This window comes from Paroedura picta, chromosome 4 (assembly GCF_049243985.1).
Source record: "Paroedura picta isolate Pp20150507F chromosome 4, Ppicta_v3.0, whole genome shotgun sequence".
Classification (NCBI taxonomy): domain Eukaryota; kingdom Metazoa; phylum Chordata; class Lepidosauria; order Squamata; family Gekkonidae; genus Paroedura; species Paroedura picta.
The window spans coordinates 120,816,790-120,829,043 of record NC_135372.1 but is presented as its reverse complement, the minus strand read 5'-3'; the positions used below and the strand labels follow the sequence as shown (position 1 = coordinate 120,829,043).

At 43.8% G+C, this 12,254-nt stretch overlaps 1 long non-coding RNA gene across 1 annotated transcript in view; it reads right to left on the bottom strand.

Annotated features, from left to right (window-relative positions):
* LOC143836867 (uncharacterized) overlaps positions 1-8,942 on the bottom strand; it is a 144,906-nt gene extending 135,964 nt beyond the window's left edge. Inside the window, exon 1 of the long non-coding RNA XR_013230802.1 lies at positions 8,886-8,942. This is a non-coding gene — a long non-coding RNA (uncharacterized LOC143836867). The remainder of the gene's footprint in view (positions 1-8,885) is intronic.
* Between the last annotated feature and the right edge of the window lie 3,312 nt (positions 8,943-12,254).

The window sequence follows — 12,254 nt, the reverse complement described above, 5'->3', positions numbered from 1 at the left end:
CCCCCCCCGAAAAGGTGACGAGGCAGAGAGTTTGCATTGACTTCAGTGTTTGATGTGTGCCCTAGCCAGTCGGTGAGAAACCTGACTGTTGCAATCCATACTATCTACCATAAACTTGGCAGTTGTCCAAGTGAATGCTAAGTGGTCAAGACAAGGGCCATGAAATGAACAACATACAGTAGTTTATCAGCAGGAGGAAACAGTAGTAGAGCTATCAAGATATGTTGCTCCAGAAGCAAAGTCAGCAGGGTAAGGACATTTGGAGGGTAGATTCAGGACATTCATTTGCTTTACAAAGAGCAGGGCTGGAGGAGTTCCTGGAGGAGCAGGGCTGGAGGAGTTTCACCTTTACAGGGTTTATGTGCAGAAGTCCACTTCTGATTTTATTATTTTTGTTTGTGTGTTTGATAAGGTTTATCTATTTGTGTCTTTAATCCACCACTCATGGCACTCGTATCCACCATTCAGGTTAAATCACCGCTGTGTCATGATCCAGAAATGCAGCTCAGCTGCAGGGCTTCGGGACCAATGTAGCAGAATCCCAGGCAAATGGACCATAGCAGACAATAGTCTTTATTGAAGGTACTTTACAGGAGAAAGCATCAACAGCAGGAATACACAGATAACTAGATAATTGGCAAGGACGGGGTACAGAGGGAGAAGTGGGGTTTTATCAGACCAACACCATGTCCCCAACTATGTGCAGGAAAGCAATTCCCAGGGAAGGAACTGTTTTGCGGAAACCTGACACAAGCCAATTGGGCAGGCACTTGGAGCACTAGCTATACCAAGTAGATTGAGTCCCAAATGCCTGATGTCTTCGAAGATGGTAAGTTCAGCTGTTGACCATATTTGCGGCAAAAATCACAACATACCTAGTCCCAAGCAGGACGCCAATGAGTCAACTTGTTCATCAGGTCACTCCTCACCAGCCACCAGAATTTGCAGCCCCACCCACCACCCACACTGCAATTCACTGTTTGGCAGCTTCACTGTGGGCCTCAAGGTTTGGCCTGTTGAATCTGTCCACCATTAGCCCTATAGCATCCCTGCAAGGTATGTGTGATTTGCACAGGGTTGTGAAATATGTCCCATCCAATCAAAATTATATAGATATGATGGGGTGCAGCTATCTGTTCAGGGTATTGGCCTTTTTATTTTTGGTCTGATCTATAGTAGAGCCTGCCTAATTTTTTTCATTCTGCAAACTGTGCTGCCGTTTTCTGACAGTTCAGATGTCTAACAGATAATCGAACGATAAATTAACACAGTCACCTTATCAAAGCTAAGCAATTTAAAGGCAAACAATTTCAATGGAAGTGTTTACGCACTTTGCCCGCTCCCACTGAAAGCTCTGGCCTTTAAAAATTTAAGAAAGGAACTTTTACCCCAGCATAATTTGGGTAGAAAGACGTTTTGGAAAACGGCTTCATAAAGCTGTATTTTGGATGCTAGGAAACAGGTCACTGATCTTGTCACCCTTTGTGCCTCAAAATGAAAATCAATAGTGAAGAAGTGGGGAGTGGAACATCGTAATAGCCTAAGCTGAATTTGTATAATAAGACAAACATCAAAGGTTGTTTCTTTTTCATTATTCACTCTTGCTATCTTTCTTCATCAGCTGGAACTCCCTATTTCTTCCCCCTTCCTTGTCTTTTCTTTTTTTAAAATATAAACAAAGCAGTGGGATTTTAATAGTGACCCAAGTCACTTCTTTGGTTTGAGTAATTACCAAAATTGTCCATAAATTGTCCTTTCATGACACTTTGAATTGCCTCATTTATTCTTGACAACATACATCTGTTTCAATACATGCACACATACACCACTCCTTCTATAGCCATGGTGGGATTATCTATATGCTCGGATGGGGATAGCATTGAGTTTCAGCCCATCTCGTGTTTTGGCTGGTGGTGAGGTCCCCACGGCCAAAGAGAAATTGAACCCGCGCAAGGGAAAAGACATGTAAACATGGCCATTACATCCTAAAGAAGGGAAATTGTTCCCTCTCAGATGTGGCTGTTAAATGAATCATGTGAGAAAGGCCTTTTTTTACTTATGATGGCTGGGGTGGATTAAGCATATGGAGAGGAGGAGGTTTCTCCTTTCTAGGCATGGACCCATTTGTTTCCCTTTAGAGTCTGAGAAAAACCACAATCCATCCAAAGAATACGGAATACCTGAGCTACAGCATGTGTCAGTCTCACAAAAATGAAGAAAACCTCATTATGTGAATTTACTGAGCTGTCTGAACAAAGAATAGGCATGCTGTGAACACAGCCACTTTGCTTGATCTCAGAGTAAGCACCAATGTGCTTACTGGTCATTGTTTAGTTCACTAAACAGAATTGTTTTCCAAAGACTTTCTACCCTTTTGTCTCCTAGAAAATACAAGCCACGAATCAAGCATATTATAAAGCACCGAGACCATGGCCATTTTTGCACTCACAGCTTATTCTCTTTTATCACTGAATTTTGGTCGGTTTGGTTTAATTTGAATGTGGTGTCTGCACTCTACATGTCTTATGTTTTTTTCCAGTTTTTCTACATGGATTCCCAAAGAGCCTCTTGTGGCGCAGAGTGGTAAGGCAGCGATATGCTGTCTGAATCTGTCTGCCCATGAGGTTGGGAGTTCAATCCCATCAGCCGGCTCAAGGTTGACGCAGCCTTCCATCCTTCTGAGGTCGGTAAAATGAGTACCCAGCTTGCTGGGGGGTAAACGGTCATGACTGGGGAAGGCACTGGCAAACCACCCCGTATTGAGTCTGCCAAGAAAATGCTAGAGGGCGTCACCCCAAGGGTCAGACATGACTCGGTGGTTGCACAGGGGATACCTTTACCTTTACCTTTACATGGATTCCCAGAGTATAGATTCGCACAATTAGGATTTTTGTTTGGGGGGGGGGGGCATTTGTGTGAACCCAACTGGTCAATTTCACTAAGATCATGTTTATGGGATGACAAAGCAGGTTCCATAATCTGTGGTGTTGCTTGCTTACCTGCTTGCCTGTGAGCCTGTCCAAGATAGCTCCATGGCTGTGGATGAGTGACTGCTCACCCTCCCTTTCTCTGTGACCCAAATTATACACAAAGAAAATATTTGGAAGCTGGGAAACAGTAACAGATGGAGTGTGTATACCTTAAAAGGGGGTAGGATGGAGGAAGGTATGGAATGGGAGGTATGTGTACATTGTAGGTGGTGTTGGAGTGGAGGAGAGTCCTCTGAGGGACAAAAAAGGGTGGGAGGAACTAACACAACAGAATCTTTTCACTTTTTATTTAACTTTAGTTTTGGAGTGGGGTGGGGGAGAACCACTGCAAAAGACTTTCAAATAAACTGTAGATAAAGTGTCCAGAAAGCAAACTGAGTACTGAATTGAGAAAACATGATGCACAAGCCAAAATGAAACCTGAATGAGATGAGTAGGGAACTTGATGGGAAAGCAGAACAGCTTTAAAACAAATCTATGGAAATGCACTTTGAAAGCATGAGGAAGCAACAAAGCCAAAAAAGCTCTGTGACTATATAATTCTTACATCTTAAAAATGTTGAGCTAGAACTTCTCATGTTCATGCCTACTGTCCCCAAATTCCTTATTTAGTGTACTGCCGTTTTGTTGCCATCCAGAGGCCAATGTATCCAGTTCACATATACAGTAGCTGTAACAATGTGGTACACAGGAAAATGATGACAGCAAAGGCATTATATTAAAGAACCAAAAGTACCAAATATGATCTTAAAAAAAAAAATTAACATGCAATATGTCCAAGACATGGCCACTGAATCTTGCAATTAATCAAAGAAATCTTTTCCACTATGATCGATTCTGCATGAGGAATCTACCCCCGGACAGTCTCCGGTGGGTTGCTGGTGGGTTTTTGAGCTTTTTCCACATGATGTCATCTGCATCCCAAGGCTATTGAGTTTTGGTCAGATTTGCCTCAAGAAGAAGGAAATCGCCAAAACTGGATTTGCCACTTGCTATCTCACTTCATGTCAGGGAGCAACTAGGGGCAAGCCTGTGTGGAGGAAGAAATGTGCAACAGTCCTTGCAGGGTTTTGTTCACCCTCCCCTCTCCATTTCCTGCTCTGATAATTTTTTTTTAAATAATGGCACGGTTCGTGTTGCTGCAGGACTGCAAACCTACTTTGCATAAGTTAAAATAAAAGTGTCCATGGTCTTTTTTGGATTGGGCAGGCAAAACACAGTCCCATTCTGTTTTTGGCAGATGTGAATAAAAGGGGAAAGGGGGAGAGTATGTGATGAAGTAGCCATCTCCTCATTAGCTAGGCATCCGTGCTTTTTTGTATTTAAGCCAACTGTTTACACACAATCATTCTTCGGGGTCCAGTTACCATGTCCAGCCTCACACAACTCTACTCAAACATAAATAGAGTCCAAAGCACCACAAATCCCAAAAATGGGTGGGAGAATGCTTTATCATTGTGGCGTTTCTCCATAGCAATGCAAAAATGTTGATTTTTTAAAATTAAAAAGCATTTGTGGCATTATTCATAGCAATGTAGAAGTACACTTAAAAAAATAATGTTGGTGCTCGGGGGGGGGGTGGAAGTTTGAGTCCCTGAGACACCCACTGTGCTTTGATTGGTGGCTTGCTGTGTTTGACAAGCTGAGGAGTGGGGAGAGAAGTTTGATTTGTTTTCCCTTGCTGCCTCGTCAGGAGTCAAAAATCCTCAATGAAGCAGAGGGAAATCACAGGAGGGGGCTCCTGTGAGGAGGTTTGTAAATGTGGGCTTACAACCACATGTTTGCAAGCAGGAGGCAGCACAAGTTTTGCACAACCTTGCGGAATCGGTCAATAAATATGCTGAAGCCCAGTAGACATCTGTTAAAACAGAATTTAATTTTGGAATGAATCATGCCTTACTTTATTCACATCTCACATCTCTGAAATTCAACAAAGATTCCCAAAATCTGAGGCCTGCCAGATGAGGTTTCAAATATCTACAAGGTGCTCTGAAGCACATGTAGTATATTTATTTTACTGGAGAAACTGTGCTACGTGAAAGATCCCTTCTTCTGATTGTGACCTGCTGGCTGTTCTCCAGCTAAGGTAGCCATCCTGGCATCAACCAGAGCCCACACCATTGTAGCTTTCACTTTATGGAATGGGCTCCCTGAAGAGGTGTATGGACAACATCTCGAGAAATGTTCAGATGTCTCGGCAAGGCTCTTTTATTGGCCACCACTTTAATCAGATTTGGATTGGTGAGAGGAGTGTGTATTTTAAATTAAGATTTGTGAGATGATTTGGCCCTGACTGGATAGCCTGATCTTATCACATCTCTGAAGCGAAACAACAACATCCCTAGTTAATATTTGGATGGGAAGGAAGTTGACAGTTGCTACACAAAGGCTGGCAATGGCATCTGAACATCACTTGCCTTGAAAACCCTATGGGGACACCATCAATTGATTGCCACTTATTGGCACAAAAGACAGAAAAAGCTGACAGGGCACTAAGAAAAGTGGGATATAAATAAATGTCATTTGCCTTCTTTCAGGGGCTCAAACCAGGTTTACCCCAGTGATCTCTCATTTAAAACTATCTTATCCATTTGGTGCTTCTTAATAATTGTGAAACAGCCTTGGGGATGGACTGTCCAGCCTCTCCAGGGCCAATCAGGGTGCAGCCAGCTGCACTCTTATTGGTCTTGCCCCTACAGCTCCCACCCTCCCTGTCCGAGTTGGAATAGGACCAATCAGGGCGCAGCTAGCTGCACCCTGATTGGCCCTGCCCCTACAGCTCCTGCCCTCCCTCACCAAGCCCTCACCCCTTGCTTCACAGTCATGCCTGGCTGCTACAGCCAGCCAGTTGGTGACTCCTCCGCTCCACTTGCAGGGCCCCAAATAAGAGGCCTGGCCAGGGCAGGAGGGAGTGCTTCCCAAAGGCCTGGAAAGGCCTTGCAGAGGCCATGGGTGTGCTATCAAGGCCTTTGGGAAGCCATCTGGCTGAGGAGGAGTGGGGGGTAAAGGGAACGCTTCCCAAAGGCCTGCAAAGAAGAAGAAGAGTTGGTTCTTATATTCCGCTTTTCCCTACCCAAAGGAGGCTCAAAGCGGCTTACAGTCGCCTTCCCATTCCTCTCCCCACAACAGACACTCTGTGGGGTGGGTGAGGCTGAGAGAGCCCTGATATGGGGGTGGGGGAAAGAGGCTTCCCAAAGGCCTGGAGAGGCCTTGCTGCCTCCCTGGGTGTGACCCTTGCAAAGCCCATTCTTACGAACGGGCTTTGCCACTAGTCTTGTAATATTTTGTGGATTGTTTTGTAATGCAACCCTAACCACTGGGCCGCAAAGGCCCTAGCACCAGGCCACGGCTCCCTCTCCCCGCCTGCCCCGCAGTAAGAAACATCCCAGGCCGTAAGCAAATCGGCCGCAAAAGCTTCTTTTTTTTGGGGGGGGGAGAGGGAAGCAGGGCCGCGCATGCGCGTTTGAGCCATGCACAACCGCAAACGTGCATGCACAGCAGTTTTGTGCATGCGCGTATGCACGGGAGTGCCGCAAATGTGCGTTTGCAGTCACACATGGCGCAAACACGGATGCACGGCATGGCCACCTTTCCAATAGAAGGAAGACCTTTTTTGGAACACAACATTTCCTGCTTTTTGTTTGCTGGACTGTCATTCTTCAATGCAAATTTCCTCAGACTGCCAGTTAGCTACAAATCCTAGGTTTCAATATAAATCAAAGGCAATTTCCAACATCTGTAACTTCTCATTATGGTTAAGCAGGTCATGTCAGTCCATTTAAAAGCTTTGGTTCCTGCTCAAGAAATGAAGGTATTTCAGGATGCTGCCAACTGAAAGTAACAACCGTACTTGTGAACAGGATTGATTTCTAGAAATAAATGGGTTAAATCCTTAAAAGGGAGCAGTGGCCATGGAAATATTTATTCTACGAGGAGTGGGGAGACTCAGTTTGCATGACAAATATCTACTAGCTTGAGGAATAGAGGAGAATAGGCTGCATAAAAGAAAAGAAAATATAGTTTGTCATGGGGAGGAAAAACCAGCCAAAAGAATATACTGCCATTCCTTTGCATACTTCTGGGAAATGCAAAAAGAGATTCAACCCACAAATGAGATGGGGAGGGTGAAGCAACTGTATTGCATGCAGAAGGTCCTGGGTTCATTCCCCAGCATCTCCAGTTAAAAGGACCACATGGGACATGATGTAAAAGACCTCTACCTGAGATACTGGAGGCCTACTATCAGTCAGAGAAGATGATGCTGACCTTGATCAAACCAGGAATTCCATATAATGCAGCTTCACGCTTTTCCACAGGCCATATAAAGGAATGGATTGTCATTTTTTTAAAAAAGCCCCAATAATTTAAACACAAAGGCAAAATGATAGTGAAACAATGTCAAATATTATACCAGTGTGTATAATTAATCCAGTTTCAGGCATTCATAAAATGGAAGGATGAAGTAGTGCTCCTGAAACATTAAAGAACCCCCAAATTAATAGCAACTAAAAATGTCCAAGATGTCCAAAATGTTTATCTTGGACATTTTTATGTTGTTGTTAATTTGGGGGTTCTATAATGTTCCAGGAGCACCAAGTTTGCTCAGAGCTTCACCATAGCAGTAAGAGGGTGAGAAGCTTGCTGTGCCTTTAAATCTGTATCGTGTAAATGGAATAATATATCTGCTGTTTCGGTCAGCCATGCCAATGAAACTGAATGTGTGCAAAATTTCCACTCAAGGTTTTTGTAACTTAATTTTCCTCTGGAGATAAGAGGAAGCCAGAGATTCTGTTTCTCTCTGGAACTTGGCTCTGAGCCACATCTCCCTCTCTCGCTGTTTCTCTCTCTTCCCCCACCCCTATACATCACTGTTAATCATATGGCAGTATCTTCCCTATATTTCTCCTGTCAAGCTATTAAGGGGCTACGGAAAGAAAGGAGGGGGAAAGGAACAGCTTATATGTAAGCCAGTACAGCTCCCAAGGAAAGCTCCTCACTCCTTGAGGCTGAGATTGCAACATTTAACTCTAGGTGTGTTCTTCTGAGCCTGTTTCTCCCCCTTTTCCTGAGCACATGGCTTTGTTTTCCAGATGCAGAAAGAGGAAAGATTATGCATTAAAAAGACACCAGGCAAAAGGTCACTAGCCATCATGTTTTACAATGCAGTCCTAAAAATACATTCTTGGGACATGAAAAGAACTCACTGGGATTCTGAGTAGAAGAAGAGTTGAGTTTTTAAACCCAGCTTTTCACTTCCCAAAAGAGTTCCAGGGGGGCATAAAACACCTTTCCCTTCCTCTCCCCACAACTCTGTGAAAGAGTTCTGAGAGAACTATGACTGACTCAAGGTCACCCAGCTGGCTGTATACGGAGGAGTAGAGGACTGAACCCAGTTTTCCAGATTAACTGCCACACTTAACCACTATACGACACTACTTAGGATGGTTCTCTCATTCTTGCAGGGGCTAAAGTGAAAACCAAGTGTTCGCGTGATTATCCCTTTCCATGACCAGTTGGGTTTTCAGACAGTAATGAGATAATCAGTAATAATGAGAAAGTTGCTTGCCTAATAGTGGGTTAAAATGTTAGGGAAGAAGATGGACACTAGAGCTATCAGACAACTGCTTTTCAATGTAAACAGTTATGATGTGCAACATAATCAAGACAAAGTTAGATTCATTTCTCGTTATCTCCTTAAACCAATATATTGGCAGCATGAAGAAATAGAATACAAATGAAAGGATCAAGCCACTTCTATCTGGAGCCCAAACATAAATATACATATATTAGAGTGACTTCATCTAACCATTTTCCAAGGGAAACTGCTGAAGTCTATATCAGACTAAGCCTTTAAGCCAGCCAATAGATGCTAAAAATGTCATCTGTTAATATTACCTTGACTTGGAAGGTAGTAGAAGGAAGAGTCCTTTGTTATGCTCAAGCAACTGTAGGCCAAATTGAAAAGTGAGCTAAATTCAAACTGACATTTGTCTAACATTATGCATTGTAAATATGGTCACACATGATCAACGCCAAGTATGATGCCAAAATTCGTGGCAGCTTGTAGCCCAGATCCTGTGATTATACAAGTATATATTAACTATGTGCCCCTCTGTCTTGTAAAGGCAACAGTTCAAAAACTGGTGTGTTTACATGACCTTGCATAGGTTTTAGGTGCACTGTAACATTTGTATTCTCAATCAGGTGGGGCCAAATAGTCCCTGTTGCTCTCCCATCAAGCAATGAGAGAACGAGTAATAATTATACTTGTGTGAAAATTACAATTCCAGAAAAGAAAAGTGTAAACTACTGAACACTGTCTTAGACACTTGAATTTGCAAAAACCTTTAAAATAAGTTGTGATTCTTGCTTGGCCATTTGAACTAATTACTGGAGTTTACAAGGACCAAACTCGTCCACAGACCAAGGCTGACTGCTGAAAAAATATTCGACATCCCCTATTTTTCAAATGATACTTGAACAGGAATACATAAAATCATTGCCACAATCAAGGTACTGGCACTAGGACATACTATAAAAGAAGTCCGAGCGAGCTCTGCGTCCAACCCTGCTGTACTTGAGACACAACACAACTGGAACTGAAATTAAGGTGTTAAATTGTCCGTAAGCGGTTTGGTCCATGAAGAAGTTCTTATCATGCTTTGCTTGCTGTGAATCAATCCTTTCAATTAAGGTCGCTGGGGGAAATAATGATGTTTTTATTTGCAATTACAGCTTTAAATTAGGATCAATAAAGGTGGTTACAGCCCTACCATACCAACAGTAGAAAGAAGTTAGTGGGTTTTTGTATAAGAACGGTTGAAATAAAGCCATCCAAATTTTAATACAAAAATTTGGGGAAACCATAAAATGGTGGAGACAACAAGACTGGGGAAACTAACCAATGTGGAGGACTGAAATTATCCTCCTGTTTGTTTTCTTTTTATGTTTAGGCCCAGATTTAGGAAGATGTTTCTTTTATTATGATCACCTGCCAGGTTACTGCCCTAGAGGTTCACAATGGTGTGAATGAACAGTTTGCCAGGGCACAGCCAACCCAAAGCCCATTCACTGAAAAAATACTACCCCCCCCCTTTTTATACTTTTTGGGTTCAATGAACAAGACCATTGGAAGTGTTGGCAGAATTTAAATACACTTGTGGCGCAGAGTGGTAAGGCAGCAGAAATGTTGTCTGAAAGCTCTGCCCATGAGGCTGGGAGTTCAATCCCAGCAGCCGGCTCTAGGTTGACTCAGCATTCCATCCTTCCGAGGTCGGTAAAATGAGTATCCAGCTTGCTGGGGGGTAAACGGTAATGACTGGGGAAGGCACTGGCAAACCACCCCGTATTGAGTCTGCCATGAAAACAGACAAAACATAGAGGGCATCACCCCAAGGGTCAGACATGACTCGGTGCTTGCACAGGGGATACCTTTACCTTTACTTTTAAAAGAACAAAATAGCTTTATTTTGAAGATAAACAACTTTGTCAAGAAAGAGAGAAGAGAGACCTGTTCTTTCTTTCTTTCTTTCTTTCTTTCTTTCTTTCTTTCTTTCTTTCTTTCTTTCTTTCTTTCTTTCTTTCTTTCTTTCTTTCTTTCTTTCTTTCTTTCTTTCTTTCTTCCTTCCTTCCTTCCTTCCTTCCTTCCTTCCTTCCTTCCTTCCTTCCTTCCTTCCTGTGCCCTCTTTCCCAACTGGTGCAGAGGTTTGGGCTGGGGTGCCACCAATATGCTGATGGCCATCTCTTCCTCCTGTTGGATGACCACCCTGACTCTCTCCCAGAAACATTAGTCAGCTGTCTGGAAGCAGTAATTGGATGGCTTAAGCAGAGTTGTCTGAAGCTCCACCCTTCAAAGATGGAGGTCCAGTGGCTGGGCAGGAAAGGTCCAAGTGAGGAAGCACACCTACCCAACCTGGATGGAGTACAGCTATCAGTGGCCTACTCTGACAGGAACTTGGGAGTGATTCTTGATGCCTCCCTCTCAATCGAGGCTCAGATCACAACGGTAGCATGGCTGGCATTTTACCACCTTCACCAAGCAAAACTACTAGTGCCTATCTTGGCCCCGAAACACCTAGACACAGTGATCCATGCAATGGTCACCTCTAGACTTGACTTCTGGAATTGCTCTATGCTAGCCTGCCCTTATCCTTGTTCTGGAAACTACAACTTGTCCAGAACACAGCTGCCAGGGTCCTCACAGCAGCACCTCAGAGGTCCCACATTCAGTCCATCCTCCAGCAGCTGTGCTGGTTTCCATTTGAATACTGGATCAGACTTAAGGTTTTGGTTATCACCTTTAAGGCCACACAAGGTCCGAGCCTAGTATACCTGAGGGATCAGCTCTCTGCCTACATCCCTCAAAGAGCCTTGCACTCTACCACCTCCAACCTCCTGATGGTCCCTGGCCCCAAGGAAAGCCACTTGACCTCACCCAGGGCCCGAGCTTTTTCCATCCTGCCCCCACCTGGTGGAACGAGCTTCCAGAGGAGATTAGGGCCCTGATGGAACTTGAACTGTTCCGCAGGACCTGCAAAAGGGAGCTCCTCTGCCAGGCATTTGGTTGAGGTTGACATAAACCACCACTTCCCATTGACCCCCAAGCCTCCCTCCTACAATGACCACTACAAATTCGCCCAACCCACTGGGCCTCAGTATTAGTTGAAATGATGCTCTTTGTAGTTTCCACAGTTCATTAATGTTATTGTTATTATTTTGTTTGTTTGTTCAATTTTTAGCCTGCCGCTCCTGGAACCAGCTCACGGCAGGTTACATAATTTTTAAAAAATTCAACATACAATAAATGGATAAAACCCATAAAACCCCAGCATTATGTTAATATTGTTGGTAAAGGTATCCCCTATGCAAGCACCGGGTCATGTCTGACCCATGGGGTGACGCCCTCTAGCCTTTTCATGGCAGACTCAATGCGGGGTGGTTTGCCAGTGCCTTCCCCAGTCATTACCATTTAACCCCACAGCAAGATGGGTACTCATTTTACTGACCTCGGAAGGATGGAAGGCTGAGTCAACCTTGAGCCGGCTGCTGGGATCGAACTCCCAGCCTCATGGGCAGAGCTTTCAGACTGCATGTCTGCTGCCTTACCACTCTGCACCACCTCATTATTACTACAAATGGAGTTACCTGTATTTTTTCCTGTTTCATGTAAACTGCCCTGAGCCTTTGGGGAGGGTGGCAAATAAATAAATACATACATACATACATACATACATACATACATACATACATACATACATACATACA